This window comes from Coffea arabica, chromosome 6c (assembly GCF_036785885.1).
Source record: "Coffea arabica cultivar ET-39 chromosome 6c, Coffea Arabica ET-39 HiFi, whole genome shotgun sequence".
Taxonomy (NCBI): Eukaryota; Viridiplantae; Streptophyta; class Magnoliopsida; order Gentianales; family Rubiaceae; genus Coffea; species Coffea arabica.
In genome coordinates this window covers 53,505,554-53,521,558 of record NC_092320.1, presented here as the reverse complement: position 1 = coordinate 53,521,558, position 16,005 = coordinate 53,505,554, and the positions used below count along the sequence as shown (strand labels likewise).

Sequence of the window (16,005 nt, the reverse complement as noted above, 5' to 3'; positions counted from 1 at the left end):
TTGTCAAGGATACACAAGTACTTCTTGATACAGGCAGGTGCTTTTATGAGCATTAGGCCATCTTGTTCGTTAAGAAGTCGTTGACATTTGAAATAGTTTTCTGCGAGGTGCCACACTTCATAATGCAGGAAGTGCAGCAATGTGTCTCGCAGTCCATCTGAGCTTTGGGAAGAGTTGTGCTAGAGATTTGAAGTCTGTCTAGTTACGCACTACTGGGTTAGAGAACTTGTCCTGTGTAACAGGCTAACAGCACATATTATGGTGAACTGGGGTTGAATGTAGAGGTGAATTTGTATCAGAAATGGAATGCGAGCTAGATTTTGGTCCGTTGGAAACCTTTAGAAATCTGGCAGAACTGTAGCTAGATGCTGGGAGTGCTAGGAAAATGACTCGAGTATCCACCGTCATGAACCTAACGGAAATTGCAAAGAAATGAAAGATAACAAGATGTGACGTACATGGAAGCTATCTCACCGTAAAACAATTTATTAAGGGTTACGGAAAATTTGGTGAAAGGGAATGGGAAGATTCAAAAACAATGAGGATGTAAGGATGTGTATCGGGAAATTTAGAAACAGGTTCATACATTGTAAAAATAGAATTTGTGTTGTAAACAAAATCATGAAATTATCCCTTTTTTTACACCTTTCCATTCCTCTTCATACTTTTTTTGCCCTCAACAACTAAATGGTATAATATTCGAACCTTAAACCTAATATTGGAGAGAGCTCTTAAGAGCCCTCCTTGATCACCAAGCTAATCTCAGTGATTTCATGAAATTACATTTTATGTGCATATAGTAGCCCTGATGTGCACAATTGAGTACATGTATTGCATAAAATCATGAAATTATCTTTTTATGTGCATGTACTAGCACTCGTGCACAATCTTGTACATAGATTTGCACATATATCGATTTAGCCCTCATGTGCACAATCAAGTACATATATTTGCACGTATATCAATTTAAATGTGTACATTTGAACGTACAACTTGCATATTTTTTGATTAAAGAACATGCTGTTGTTGACTAAATTCTGTCACGAGGTGATTTATTAATTTAGTGATAATATTGTTAGTTATTTTTATTCATAAATAGTAACCAGAATCCATTCACAAAGTTTCCAAAACTTGTACCAATCATGAATTTTGAATCTTCCTATCCCCATCTTCAAATTTTTTCCTAAGGATTAGCGCATGAAGATTAATCTTGGTTCAAGATTGAGTCATTCAATTGGGTGCTTTCGCATGATTTAAGCTTCAAAGTTGGTGGATAACTCGGAGGGGAACACCATGCGATGCATGGTGAAAATTTGCAAATTGCCCAATCCTGTCCATCTAACTTACAAATTATTGTGATGATAGACGTTGTATTATTTGGGGCCATATAATTAGGAGGCATATAATTAGTAAAAAGAATTATTGATTTAAAGAGGCGAGTGAAAATTGCAATTCATTGTCATTAAGAATACAACTCACCATAACTTGACAAAATTAGGAATCATTAAGTAAAGCAAGCCAACTATTCTCTTAACAAATTTAGCAAGTTAGCAAAATGTTGGACTCAGTCATAGCTCGGGAAATCCTCATCAATCCATTTTAGCTGTGAGGAATAAAGACAAGCTACATTAAATGCTATCAATGATACAGTTAACCAAGCACAGTGTGAGGACTCGCAAAATTTTCTTATTTAAATTCTTATTTCGAGCTCATTTAATTATTTATTTGGCCAATTGCCTCGAATATTATTTTCTAACATTATTAGACTTAAATACATGGAATTATGGCTTCATTATGTTTTTAAAGTGACTCGTTTCAAAAAATTAATTTTTGGAAGCTCGATTAATGAAAATAGTGAAAACACGTTTGAGAAATTTTTAGCCAATTAAGAGTACATTAAACTCGGAAAATTGGAGACATGTACAATGTTCTTAAAATAGGTAAATTTAGGTTTAAGTACTCAAGTGATAGTTAGTGGTACGATCGTTATAAGAATTTCTCGAAAGTTTCACTTTATCGCGCATAAATTGGAAATACGCATTTTCACGCGCGCGTTTAATTGAGGGACTTTAGACCATTATTTTGGGACAATTAAGAGTGAATAATATTTATATGAATATAAGTGCATTAGAGGTTTAGTGCACTAGTGAAATAAATTCGAGAGGAATCGAGCACAAAACGCGCGTGTACGCACACTATTCCTAGTTGACTTTTGAAACAAACTTTGGCCAAATCTTAAAGCTTCTCACGGAAGCTTATCATCAGCAATTGCTCTTCTTTTTCTGCTCTCATCAGCCGGCCATCAAGCTGCAACAACAACCCAAGACTTCTCAATTTCTCCATCTCCAAATCTTGCACAAATCTTCATAGATTCACACCAAACTTCACATACACTTAGCTCTACACTTGGACACCACTTTGAGCTTCAAAAGGGAGGAGCTTTCACGGTTTCTTGGAGCTTCAAGGAGGGCCGAAATTCTGGTTTTAAGCACACCAAGGAGGTATATAGTGATCTAACACTCTAAACTTGGTTTATAAGAGTTGATTTACACTTGTAGGCTTGGATATTCATGTGGATGACTTGGTTATGGTGTAAAATGAAATGGGTGGGCTCTATGAACTCCCATCTTTGTCTTGGAAGCTGATCTTATGCTTGATGATGTTTATAATGTTGTATTAGTATTTAAACTAGTGGATTATTGGTGGAAAATTGATGGAAGCTCATGAGGGGTGCAAAGGCCAAATCTGACCATTTTGCCCCTGCTTTGTTCGGCCACTTTAATGCAAAAATTTGAGGATTTAATGGCTTGATTGTGTTGTTTACATGTTGTAGTAGTTGTATAAAAATTTTCATTGAAAAATACTGAGTTTTGGCTGGTCAAATGAATTTATTTCCCAAAGCTAGTAATCTGGAAACTGATTCCGTAATGCTCAGATCAGTGTTCATATTTTGTCTATAACTCAGTGGTCCGACATCGAAATCAAGTGCCGTCAGCGGCATTTGAAACTAGACATTCCCACCTTTCCAACGGTATAAAATGCACATTCAGGTTCCATGTGTGTGAGCGGCACCACTCTTCTGAATTCAGCTGTTCTGTTTCTCTGTTCTTCTGGAATGAAATACAGAAGCTGTCATTTGAAGCTCGATTTCGAGCTAGTTGTATGCCGAATTTTAAAATGATTTCTTCTGTGAACTTATAGCTCTATGAATGTGTTTTCCAACGCTATAAACCATGCCCAATTCCGAGTTAATGTGAGTGACTTGTGATCAAAATACAGAGCCTGCCCTGCTCTTGAAAACCCTGACTTTTGGACAGATTTGATGCAATGCTTGGTATAGACTCGCTAACTGAATATTTTGGTGCTAAACACCTACTAAATGTACCATGTATGTTCCTTAGACCTTTCTTGCACAAATGAACCATGTTTGGAGGTTTTCCTTAGCCGAATGTTTGGAAATCAAGAGAAAGGGAACTAAAGGCAGTTTTGCCTTAGTAATTTCAAAACTTTGGTTGATTGGTTAACCACCTTCCCGAAGGTATTTTTCCACGAAATTTGATAGAGAGATACCCTTCATATAGGAGTACTATACTGCAAAAATTGGTACCAATCCAAGTCTGTTTCGATACTTAACTAAAGGTCCAAAGTCGGAAACCCAAATCTGGAAATTGTTCAACAGTCTTGAATTTTCCCTAACTTTGAGCCACCATATCTCGGTGCTCGAAACTCCGATCCTTGATCTGCTTTTTCTGTTATAAACTTACTTTCAACTCTAATTGAGTTACAAATTTCAGAGGCTAACTCGCAACGTGTGAATTTTGCCGAATTTCCAAAGTTAGCGAAAAAACCAACCCCGGCTCAATTCTGAGTGTTCTGGAACAGCAACTTCATGCCCATTTTTGAATACCTTCCACTTAGATTCATGGAAAAGTGTATTTTATGAACTTTTAGTACTTTGTAGGAGGTTTCCAACGGTACCAAGTTTTCTAATTTTGGACCTAGTGAGTGCAAGATCTGATTTTTCTAAATTTGACGCGCAAAATTGAAATTTGCCGATTTCTTAGAAAATGAAAATTTGAAAACTCGTTACTCCTTCTTGATGATAATTGGTCACTTTAAACTTGATTTCATGAAGGAAATCAGTTTTTCTTGTGTTAATAAAACCTCACTTTTGAACCTTTATTTTGAGTGGCTAAGGTTCTTGGTTTGAGGTATTGACTAGTCCAAATGAGCGTAACTCCTTTCTTGATTAATACGTGATTGTGAGTGAAAAATACTTGTTAATTGCTTCAGGTGCTCAAACGAGTCTTGAAGAGAATCCCGGAGGGAACAACTAAAGATTTTCTCGCTCAATTACTTTTGAATTGGTGAGTGTCAAGTGCATGACTTGTCGTGTTTACTTGATTTTCCTACTCATATATGTGAATATCACTTGATGAGACGAGTGTGTACTTTATCGCACTCGCTCTCTTTTACTCGAACTTTACTTGCATTAACTTGGTTTTCAAAGTCGATTTGAGTGAATCTCGTCGACTAAAATATACCCGTTTTCGTGTGCATGTCGTGTTGCCGTGCGTGTTGTGTATGCTGTGCGTGTCGTGTTGTTGGGTGGAGTGAATCTCCTCGACTTATGGGGACGCCCAATTCTCTTAGCCAATTTTGCAACTCGAGTCAGCATGGGCTTAGTCGAGAAGCTTGATAAACCAAGAGAATAACAAAACACAACTTGATCTTTTGAGATCTTGTTCGACATACTCGTGGAGTATCGCCCTTTTCGTGCGTGTTCAAAAATCAAAACTTGATCTCTTGAGATCTCGTGAGGAATACTCGACGAGTATTGCCTTTTTCGTGCGTGTTTGGTTACGGATCTGAGAGGGTGGAATGTTGGTCGGAGGAAGTAATAAGTGAAGTTTCTACGGATATAATACCCACCCAGATGACGGAGTGTCATCACGAAGGGGTATCGGATCGAGCCATGGCGAAGCAAGTGGAAAATAACTCCTGAGAGCTCATATATTCTTGAATTGTTTCTGTTTAATTTTCTCGCTCGAATTGTTATATATTGAAATTGCATTGCTCTACTTGTTATATTGGGATTGTTACTTGGACAACGTGCTTGCATGTGTGTTTTCTTGGCCTCACGAGCTATTGGTTCACCCCGTAGATTTGTTTTCCTTAACAGGAATGGATGGAGTGAAACTCGATAGAACCCTTTGGATGTACTTTTGTATTAGGGTTTCAATTGTAATTGACTAGATATTTTGGCTATTGTATATATTTGGGAATTGATGTATCTTTTGGATCCTGATGTAAGAATTGGATAACAGATGTATTTTGAACTCGTGGTGCAAGACTTGGATATTCGATTATGGAAGCGATTTTTCCTTATTAGACTGGTATAAATTGTTATATATTGTTAAATTTGAATTGATTTGTCTCGAGTCCTGGCGAGAGTTAGGCAGGCGTTCTGCGGATACTCTTGGGTTCGCCCTTGGGAGAAGTGGGAGCGTCACACACAGTAGCTCTAGTATGGTAAAAAGTGCCAAAAAAAGAATATTGAAAGGGTAAAATAATAGTGAATCCCTCAAAGAATAGGAAATTTGACTATCAATGCCTATCTTAGAGCCAAGTAACCCAAGGGCCTTTTCTTGAAACTCAATCTGTGAGGACTCGTAAAATTATTATTATTTTTTCGACTCCTATTTTTGCTCATTTAATTATTTATTCAAATATTTGCTTCGATTATTATTTTCTAACCTTATTAGACCTAAGTACATAGTTTTATAGTTTCGTTATATTTTTTAAAGTGTCTCGTTTCAAAAAAAATATTTTCTTAGAATCTTGTTTAGTGAAAAAGTAAAAACGTGTCTGAAAACTTAAACTAATTGGGAGTACAATAAGCTCGGAAATTTGGAGACATGTATAATGGTTCTAAAATAGGTAATTTTAGGTTTAAGTACTCAAGTGATAGTTAGTGGTACGATCGTTATAAGAATTTCTTGAAGGTTTCACGTTATTGCGCCTAAATTGGAAATACGCGTTTTCACGCGCGCGATTAATTGAGGGACTTTAGACCATTATTTTGGGACAATTAAGAGTGAATAATATTTATATGAATGTAAGTGTCTTAGAGATTTAGTGCACTAGTACAACAAACTTAAGAGAAATCGAGCACAAAACGCGCGCGTATGCGCACTATTTGCGGTTGACTTTTGCGCACCTAAACTCTTAGTTGTTAAGCTTTCTTTGTACGCCAAAGAGTCAGACCAAACATTTCTTTCTTCCTCACTAGAGCAGCCGACACCCAAGCAGCAAAAACAACCAAGGCTTCTCAAATTTTTCCATCTCCAAATACTTGCACCAAACCTTCCTAGATTCACACCCAACTTCACATACACTTAGCTCTACACTTGGACACTACTTTGAGCTGCAAAAGGGAGCTGAAACTCACGGATTTTCTGGAGCAAAAAGGGGCCGAAATTTCTGGCTTGGACATTAACTAGAGTAAGTCATGATCAAGCTTTCTAATTTCAGTTTTTGGAAGTTCTATTATACCTTTAAGCTCTTAATTTCATATGGGTTGTTGTTGTTGTTGGAAAAATTGGAAGGTGGGCTCTATGAACTCCCATCTCTGTGTTGATGGCTGGTATAATGTTTGATGATGGATTTAATGTTGGATTAGTGTTTAAATTAGTGGTTTATTGGTGGGAAATTGATGGAAACTCATGATGGGTGCAAAGGCCAAATCTGACCATTTTGCCCCCGCTTTGTTCGGCCACTTTAATGCAAAAATTTGAGAATTTAATGGCTTGATTGTGTTGTTTACATGTTGTAGTTATTGTATAAAAATTTTCATTGAAAAATACTGAGTTTTGGTTGGTCAAATGAATTTATTGCCCAAAGCTAGCAATCTGGAAACTGTTCCCGTAATACTCAGACCAGTGTTCGTATTTCGCCCATAACTCTGTACTCCGATGTCGAAATTGAGTATCATCAGTGGCATTTGAAACTAGACATCCACACCTTTCCAATGGTATAAAATGTACGTTTTGGTTCCAAGTGTGTGAGCCAAACCAATCATTTTAAGAAGGCTGCGCTGTTTCTCTGTTTTGCTGGAACGATTTGATGATGCTGCAACTTTAGGCTTAATTTCAAGTCAGTTTCATGCTGAATCTTAAAATAATTTCTTCTGTAAAATTATAGCCCTATGAATGTATTTTCCAACGCCATAAACCATGCCCAATTCCGAGTTAAATTGAGTGATTTGTGATCGAAATACGGTGACTGCCTTGTTCTTGAAAACCCTTGGATTTGGACAGATTTGATGTGAGACTCGTTGTGGTCTTACTAAATGAATTTCTTGGTGTTAAACACCTACCAAATGTACCATGTAGGTTCCTTAGGCTTTTCTTGCACAAATGAACCATGTCTGGAGGTTCCTTAGCCGAATGTTTGGAAACGGAGAGAAATGGAGCTAAAGGCAGTTTGGCCTTAGTAATTTCAAAATTTGGGTTGATTGGTTAACTACCTTCCCGAAGGTATTTTTTCATGAAATTGGATAGAGAGATACCCTTCATATAGGAGTACTATACTGAAAAATTTGGCACCAATCCAAGTCCGTTTCGACACTTAACTAAAGGTCCAAAGTCGGAGACCCAAATCTGGAAATTGTTCAACAGTCTTGAATTTTTTCCAACTTTGAGCTACCATATCTTGGTACTCGAAACTCCAATTCTTGATCCGCTTGTTCTGTCATAAACCTTACTTGCACCTCTATTTGAGTTATAAATTTCAAGGGCTGGTTTACAACGAGTGAATTCTGCCGAATTTCCAAAGTTAGCGAAAAAGCAAACCCGGCTCAATCCTGGGTGTTCTGGAACAGCAACTTTAAGCTCATTTTTGAATACCTTCCACTTAGATTCATGGAAAAGTGTCTTCTAAGAACTTTTAGTACTTTCAAAGAGGTTTTCAACGGTACCAAGTTTTCCAAATTTTGACATGTAAAATGTGAGATACGATTTTTTAAAATATCGTATCAAAACTGAAAATTTTCCGAATTCCAAAAGAAGAGAGTTTTCAAGCACTCTTTATCCCTTCGATATTACTTGAACGTTTTATACTTAATTTTCTAAAATAAAAACTCGATCTCCCTTGTTACTTTAAGAAACTCCAGTTGAACCTCAATTTACGAGTAATTGAGGTTCGTTTTCATGAAATTTCCTTAGATTGTACTAGCTTACAATCTTCCTTGATAATTGGGATATATGAATGATAATACATTATTATTTGCTCAGGCGCACACGAGAACCTTCAAGAGGATCCTACCGTGAACACTTGAACTTCCAGAAAATATTTCTTCTTGATTTGCTCGGTGAGTGTCAAGTGTATGACTACTTGAACTCTATGGACTTGATTCATACTTGGCTTACCTGATTACATGCTTAGCCTACTTGGTTTTGAAAAAAAGAAGTCGAGTGTGTACTTTATCGCACTCGATCTCATTTGAAACAAATGATTCATGCTTAACATCGTTTGCCTGGTTTACATGACCTGAAATACATGCTTATACCTGTCAAATGTTTGAATACATGACATGGTATGCTATGGCTGCATACGTCGTTGGAGTAAATCTCCTTGACACTTATATGATACATGGGGGACGCCCAAACTCATAAGCCGACCTTGGAATTCGAGCCGGCATGGGATTGGTCGGGAACCTTAGTGAGCCATGAGATTCACATGATAAGCTTGATCTATTGAGAGATCTTGCTTGGCATACTCGTGGAGTATCGCCTTATAAATGTCGTGCGGGCCCGAAGCGGTGTATGGGGGACGGATGAGAAGTAAGTGGTGATCTACGGTTTGGAAATATTAACCCGGTTGACGGAGAGTCATCACGGGAAGATATACGAATGAACAGGCAAAGCAAGTGGAACTTAACTCCTGAGAGTTACCATATCCTTAAATTGTTTCTGGTTACATTTTGGATGGCATTATTAATTACTTGCAAGCTATTACTTGAATCGTTACTTGGGCTTGTTACCTGAGCTATGTGCCTGCATGTGTGTTCTTGGCCTTACGAGCGTTTTTGCTCACTCTGTAGATTTATTTTCCTTAACAGGTTTGAACTTGGAGGTATACTCGAAAACCTTCCTGATGGGTTTTTGTTTAGGATTTTTATTACTTTTGGTTATGCCTTGGTTTTGGATTGTACTTTTGGAATTGAAATGTAACTTTTGGGGCGTAATGTATATTTGGAATTCATGATGTATTTTGAATACCCGACATGCGGGTTGGATAATGGATGACTATTGATAAGCTTGAACGCTTCCGCATTTACTGTACGTAAGTTACTTACTGTTGTTGAGTAGTTCGATAATAAGCTTGAATGATTTGGCTTGAGTCCTGCGAGAGCGAGGCAGGCGTCCCGCGGATACCCTTTGGTTCGCCTTAGGGAGAAGTGATTCTCCCTAAAGCGAACCAAAGGGTAATTCCCTTCATGCGGTTTTAATTTCCTAGAGGCATATGCTATTACATTGTCATTTTACATTAAAACACATCCTAGTCCTTCCTTAGATGCATCTGTGTAAACCACAAAACTATCCTTTCCGTTTGGCAAAGCTAGCACAGGCGCTCTTGTCAATCGTCTTTTCAATTTCTGAAAACTTTCCTCACACTTAGGACTCCATATAAACTTTTCATTTTTCTTGGTTAATTCAGCCATGGATCCAGCAATTTTCGAAAAATCCTGAATAAATCTCCGGTAATACCCTGCTAATCCAATAAAACTCCGAATCTCGGAAGGGTTTTCCGGTCGTTTCCATTTTAAAACAACTTCAACTTTAGTTGGATCCACTTTAATCCCATCCTTAGAAATTATGTGCCCCAAGAAAGTCACTTTTTTAAACCAGAACTCACACTTGCTAAACTTAGCATACAATTGATATTCCCTTAAGGTTTGCAAAACAACCCTTAGGTGTTTCTCATGGTCTTTCACATTTGTAAAATACATCAAAATATCATCAATGAATACTACCACAAATTGGTCCAAATAAGGCTTAAAAACCCTATGCATTAAATCCATAAAAGTAGCAGGAGCATTTGTTAACCCAAATGACATCACGGCAAATTCAAAATGTCCATATCTCGAGTTAAAAGCAGTCTTGGGTATGTCCTTCTCCAAAATCCTCAACTGATAATAACTCGGTCTCAAATCCAACTTCGAGAATACTACAGCCCCTTGCAATTGGTCAAACAACTCGTCAATGTGGGGCAGTGGGTATTTATTCTTAATTGTAACATCATTCAAGCCTCGGTAGTCTATACACAGTCTTAGACTCCCATCTTTCATCTTAACAAACAAAACTGGGGCTCCCCACGGCGAATCACTTTCCCGTATAAAACCCCATTCTAACAAGTCCTGTAGTTGGAATTTCAACTCCTTCAATTCAGTTGGGGCTATTCGATATGGCGTTCTAGAAATAGGGGCTACTCCCGGAGTTACATCGATTTTAAAGGCTATTTTCCGTTCCGGAGGTAGAGACTCCAATTCTTCAGGAAAAACATCAGGAAAGTCTTTCACTATAGGCATGTCCTCCAAATTCACCTTATCACTAGGGGTGTTAATAAGAAAAGCCAAATACCCTTGAGCTCCTTTACTTAATAATTTTCTAGCCCGAATTTCTGAAATAAGTGCAGACGAAACTAATTTGCCCTTTACATCCAGTTTCAGGGTTGCCTCCCCTGAAATACACAAGTCTACAATTTTCGTCCTACAATTCATCTGAGCATTATAACGGGCTAACCAATCCATCCCCAAGATTACATCATATCCCTTAATCGTCAATCCCATCAAATCAGCCAATAATTTTCGTTCCCCAATCCAGATTTCACAATCTTGATACACCAAGTTAGCAATTAGACTTTGATCCCCAGTAGGCGTTTTAACCTCTAGATTATATGGTAACTTAATTGGCTTCAAATCGATCCCACTTATGAAGTTAGGGTTTACAAAAGAATGTGTAGCACCTGAATCAATTAAAACCCTAACTAAATGGTGAAAGATTGGGATTGTACCTTCTACCACCTCAGTTGCCTCAGGAACTTGTTGGTAATCCAGTGCATAAACCCTGGCCGGTACTTTCGGTCGGCTCCCTCCGGCACTGGTTTGCTTAGAGGCTGACTTTTTCGATCTCTGGATATCACCTCCCGCCTTCAGTTTGTTTGGCCAATTCGCGAGCTGATGTTCGGTACTACCGCAAGCCAAACACTTCCCAGACTTCCTCCAACAGTCACTTTCAGAATGGTTGGATTTTCCGTAGTACTCACACGTAACTTGAAGGGTCACCGCTGATCTACTAGAAGGCGTTTTTCTTGCCTGTGTCAGTCCACTACGACCTCCTCTAGATAAAGCTCCTCTCGAAACTCCAGCAGTCCTTGGTCCTCCCGCTCCTCTTCCCATCTTAGAAGGCTGTGCACTTTTACTATATTGTCCAGAGGTATGGCTAGAAAAGTTTCTTTTCCTATTGTGGAAGTCTCTCACTTGCAATCTTGCACTCTCAACCCTCTGTGCCTTCTTTAAAGTTTCAGTAAATGTAGAGATTTGGGCTGCGGCCAAGCACTCTTGTATCTCCACATTAAGTCCCTGAACAAACCTTCTAATCCTTTTTCGCTCATTGGTCACCAATTCGGGAGCGTACTTTGAAAGTTTAGTAAATTTTTCTTCATACTTAGCTACACTAAGAGTCCCCTCTTTCAGCTTGATAAATTCGTCCCCCCTTCTCCTGGATTAAGGGTGGAAGAAACTTTTCATTAAATTTTCTTGTGAAATTCTCCCAAGTCCAAGGGGTTTGAGTTCTCTCCCATTTTCGTTTTATCAGATCCCACCAAGTACGGGCTACTCCATCAAATTGGAAAGCAGCGAAATTCACTCGCCTATCTTCAGTGTAGTCTAAAGCAGCGAATATGTTGGTCATCCTTTCTAACCAATTCTCCGCTACCTCAGGATCAGGTTCGCCAAGGAACTTAGGCAGGTTAAATTTCAAGAACCTGTCTAAGGCTCTATCCTCTCCTCTTACCTGACCCCCAGGTTGGTTGAACGGTCCAGAGCCTTGTCTATCAGCTAAGCGTTCTAGGATATCAGTCATTCTATTAATAGCGGTAGCCACTTGATTACCCTCAATATTTTCCTGACCCTGGGTCGGTCCAGTTGCCGATCCCTGGTCATTCCCCTGAGGTTGGACTGGTCTAGTCCCTCGCCCACGGTCTCGACCACGTCTTCGACCCCTTCTTAGCCCTTCCATAACTTAGGCGTGCCTAGTGCAAGAAATAAATAAATTATGCGATGCAAAGTAGAGAGCAGGAACCAATCAAAAAAATATTAGAATTAACAATAATTTACATTCATTAACATATCAAATTCATACAATTAGCAAGTCATGGGGTAGTCACAAAAATATAGCACACAGGTGCCACAAGAGTACTTTTAGTCACAAAAGACTAAAGTAAAGCAAGTGCCTCAAAAATAGGCCAGACAGTCATGCAAAATACAATGGCCTCAGCACTTAGCATCACCCCTGCTAATACTAGCTATACTAGTCAAAAGGGTCAAAAGAAAGATAAGTCAATCTAAACCTAGTCCGCAGCAAGACTATCAGGAGGGACCTCCTCCTCAGGATCCTCCTCCGGATCCTCCTTCTTAGAGTCCTGAGCTACACCAATCACCTCATCCACTAGCCTAGTGGCATCAGCTACGATATCGGAAGCCCTACTACGGACCTCCTCCCTCAACCTAGTAAGCTGAGCTCTAGTACTCTGAAGCTCATCACGGACCACAGCAGATGTGGCCACCTCACCCTCGATCACCTCCTCGAGCTCGGCAATCCGCTCACCCTGAGCGCTAACCATCTGTCTAAGCTCGTCCACCTCTGCCTGAAGATCCCTATTAAGATTCACTAGCTGACGACGCTCGTCGTCCAGAGCAAGCACAAGATGGTTCGGGTAAGCAAAGGTAACCCTACACGCACACCGGGGATATCTGTCAGATGGGGAATAGCGTACTCGAATTTCTCCAGCCAAAGCTCGGTAGTAAATAGGCCTAGGAGGCGCTATATGACCATTCGCATGGCCATTTCCGTCAGCTGCCGGAACTCCATTTTCATTTTCCATCCCTGCAAAATAATAGCACCTTTCGGGTTAGAAATTTAAATCGCTATCTAATTCGGATGTCGTTTATGCATGCCTAACCCAAGCTCTAGTATGCCCCAAGTACCTCTTAAGGTATAACTAAATTATCCGGTCTCAGGTCTTAAGGGTAGAGTATCCAATATGTCTACCATATAGATCTCTAACCTAGCGCTCTGATAACCAACTGTGACGCCCCCACTTCTCCCTAAGGCGAACCAAAGGGTATCCGCGGGACGCCTTAGGGAGAAGTGGGGGCGTCACAGTTGGTATCAAAGCGCTAGTTAGAGATCTATATGGGAAACATATTGGATACTCTACCTTTAAGACCTGAGATCGGATAATTTAGTTATACCTTAAGAGGTACTTGGGGCATACTAGAGCTTGGGTTAGGCATGCATAAACGACATCCGAATTAGATAGCGATTTAAATTTCTAACCCGAAAGGTGCTATTATTTTGCAGGGATGGAAAACGGAAATGGAGTTCCGGCAGCTGACGGGAATGGCCATGCAAATGGTCATATAGCGCCTCCTAGGCCTATTTACTACCGAGCTTTGGCTGGAGAAATTCGAGTACGCTATTCCCCATCTGACAGATATCCCTGGTGTGCGTGTTGCTTACCCGAACCATCTTGTGCTTGCTCTAGACGACGAGCGTCATCAGCTAGTGGATCTTAATAGGGATCTTTAGGCAGGGGTGGACGAGGTTAGACAGATGGTTAGCACTCAGGGTGAGCGGATTGCCGAGATCGAGGAGGTGGTCGAGGGTGAGGTGGCCACATCTGCTGTGGTTCGTGATGAGTTTCAGAGTACTAGGGCTCAGCTTACTAGGTTGAGAGAGGAGGTCCGTAGTAGGGCTTCCGATATCGCAGCTGATGCCACTAGGCTAGTGGATGAGGCGATGGGTGTAACTCAGGACTCTAAGGAGGAGGATCCTGAGGAGGAGGTCCCTCCTGATAGTCCTGCTGCGGACTAGGTTTAGATTGACTGACCTTTCTTTTGATCCTTTTGACTAGTATAGCTAGTATTAGTAGGGGTGATGCTAAGTGCTGAGACCATTGTATTTTGCATGACTGTGTGACCTATTTTTGAGGCACTTGCTTTACTTTAGTCTTCTGTGACTAAAAGTACTCTTGTGGCACCTGTGTGCTATATTTTTGTGATTACCCCATGACTTGTTAATTGTATGAATTTGATATGTTAATGAATGTAAATTATTGTTAATTCCAATGTTTTCTTGATTGGTTCCTGCTCTCTACTTTGCATCGCATAATTTATTTATTTCTTGCACTAGACATGCCTAGGTTATGAAAGGGCTAAGAAGGGGTCGAGGCCGTGGGCGAGGGACTAGATTGGTCCAACCTCAGGGGAATGACCAGGGATCGGCAACTGGACCGACCCAGGGACAGGAAAATATTGAGGGTAATCAAGTGGCTACCGCCATTAATAGAATGACTGATATCCTAGAGCGCTTAGCTGATAGACAAGGCACTGGACCGTTCAACCAACCTGGGGGTCAGGTAAGAGGAGAAGATAGAGCCTTAGAGAGGTTCTTGAAATTTAACTCGCCTAAGTTCCTTGGCGAACCTGATCCTGAGGTAGCGGAGAATTGGTTAGAAAGGATGACCAACATATTCGCTGATTTAGACTACACTGAAGATAGGCGAGTGAATTTCGCTGCTTTCCAATTTGAGGGAGTAGCCCGTGCTTGGTGGGATCTGATAAAAGGAAAATGGGAGAGAACTCAAACCCCTTGGACTTGGGAGAATTTCACAAGGGAATTTAATGAAAAGTTTCTTCCGCCCTTAATCCAGGAGAAGAGGGAGGACGAATTTATCAAACTGAAATAGGGGACTCTTAGTGTAGCTGAGTATGAAGGAAAATTTACTAAGCTTTCAAAGTACGCTCCCGAATTGGTGACCAATGAGCGAAAAAGGATTAGACGGTTTGTTCAGGGACTCAATGTAGAGATACAAGAGGGTTTGGCCGCAGCCCAAATCTCTACATTTATTGAAGCTTTAGAGAAGGCACAGAGGGTTGAGAGTGCAAGATTGCAAGTGAGAGACTTCCACAATAAGAAAAGAAACATTTCTAGCCATACCTCTGGACAAGCTAGTAAAAGTGCACAGCCTTCCAAGATGGGAAGAGGAGCGGGAGGACCAAGGACTGCTGGAGTTTTGAGAGGAGCTTTATCTAGAGGAGGTCGTAGTGGACTGACACAGGCAAGGAAAGCGCCTTCTAGTGGATCAGCGGTGACCCCTCAAGTTACGTGTGGGTACTGCAAAAAATCCAACCATTCTGAAAGTGACTGTTGGAGGAAATCTGGGAAGTGTTTGGCCTGCGGTAGTACCGAGCATCAGCTCGCGAATTGCCCAAACAAACTGAAGGCGGGAGGTGATACCCAGAGACCGGAAAAGTCAGCCCTAAGCAAACCAGTGCCGGAGGGAGCCGACCAAAAGTACCGGCCAGGGTTTATGCACTGGATTACCAACAAGTTCCTGAGGCAACTGAGGTGGTAGAAGGTACAATCCCAATCTTTCACCGTTTAGCTAGGGTTTTAATTGATCCAGGTGCTACACATTCTTTTGTGTAGTGTGTTCTAGGGCATCAATCGCTATATAAATCCATCCCCAAGACTCCACAGAAACCTTTCGGTAGTGTGTTCTAGGGTATCAAATGACTAGTCACTGTGACCGTTCAAGAACTTACTTCTATTTGGAGCGAGTGATACGAGTTTAAATGGGTAAAAGACAGAGGCTAGTAATAGCAAATGAGAGAGTTCATATCAGAATGTAAGAAATGAGGAAATCCATAAGGATGTG

At 40.2% G+C, this 16,005-nt stretch overlaps 1 long non-coding RNA gene across 1 annotated transcript; it reads left to right on the top strand.

The window, feature by feature from the left end:
- Nucleotides 1–2,263: 2,263 nt before the first annotated feature.
- LOC140008910 (uncharacterized) lies at nt 2,264–5,339 on the top strand. Its single transcript, XR_011816207.1, has 2 exons — nt 2,264–2,501; nt 5,183–5,339. It is a non-coding gene; the product is annotated as an uncharacterized lncRNA (long non-coding RNA).
- The last annotated feature ends 10,666 nt before the right edge of the window (nt 5,340–16,005 follow it).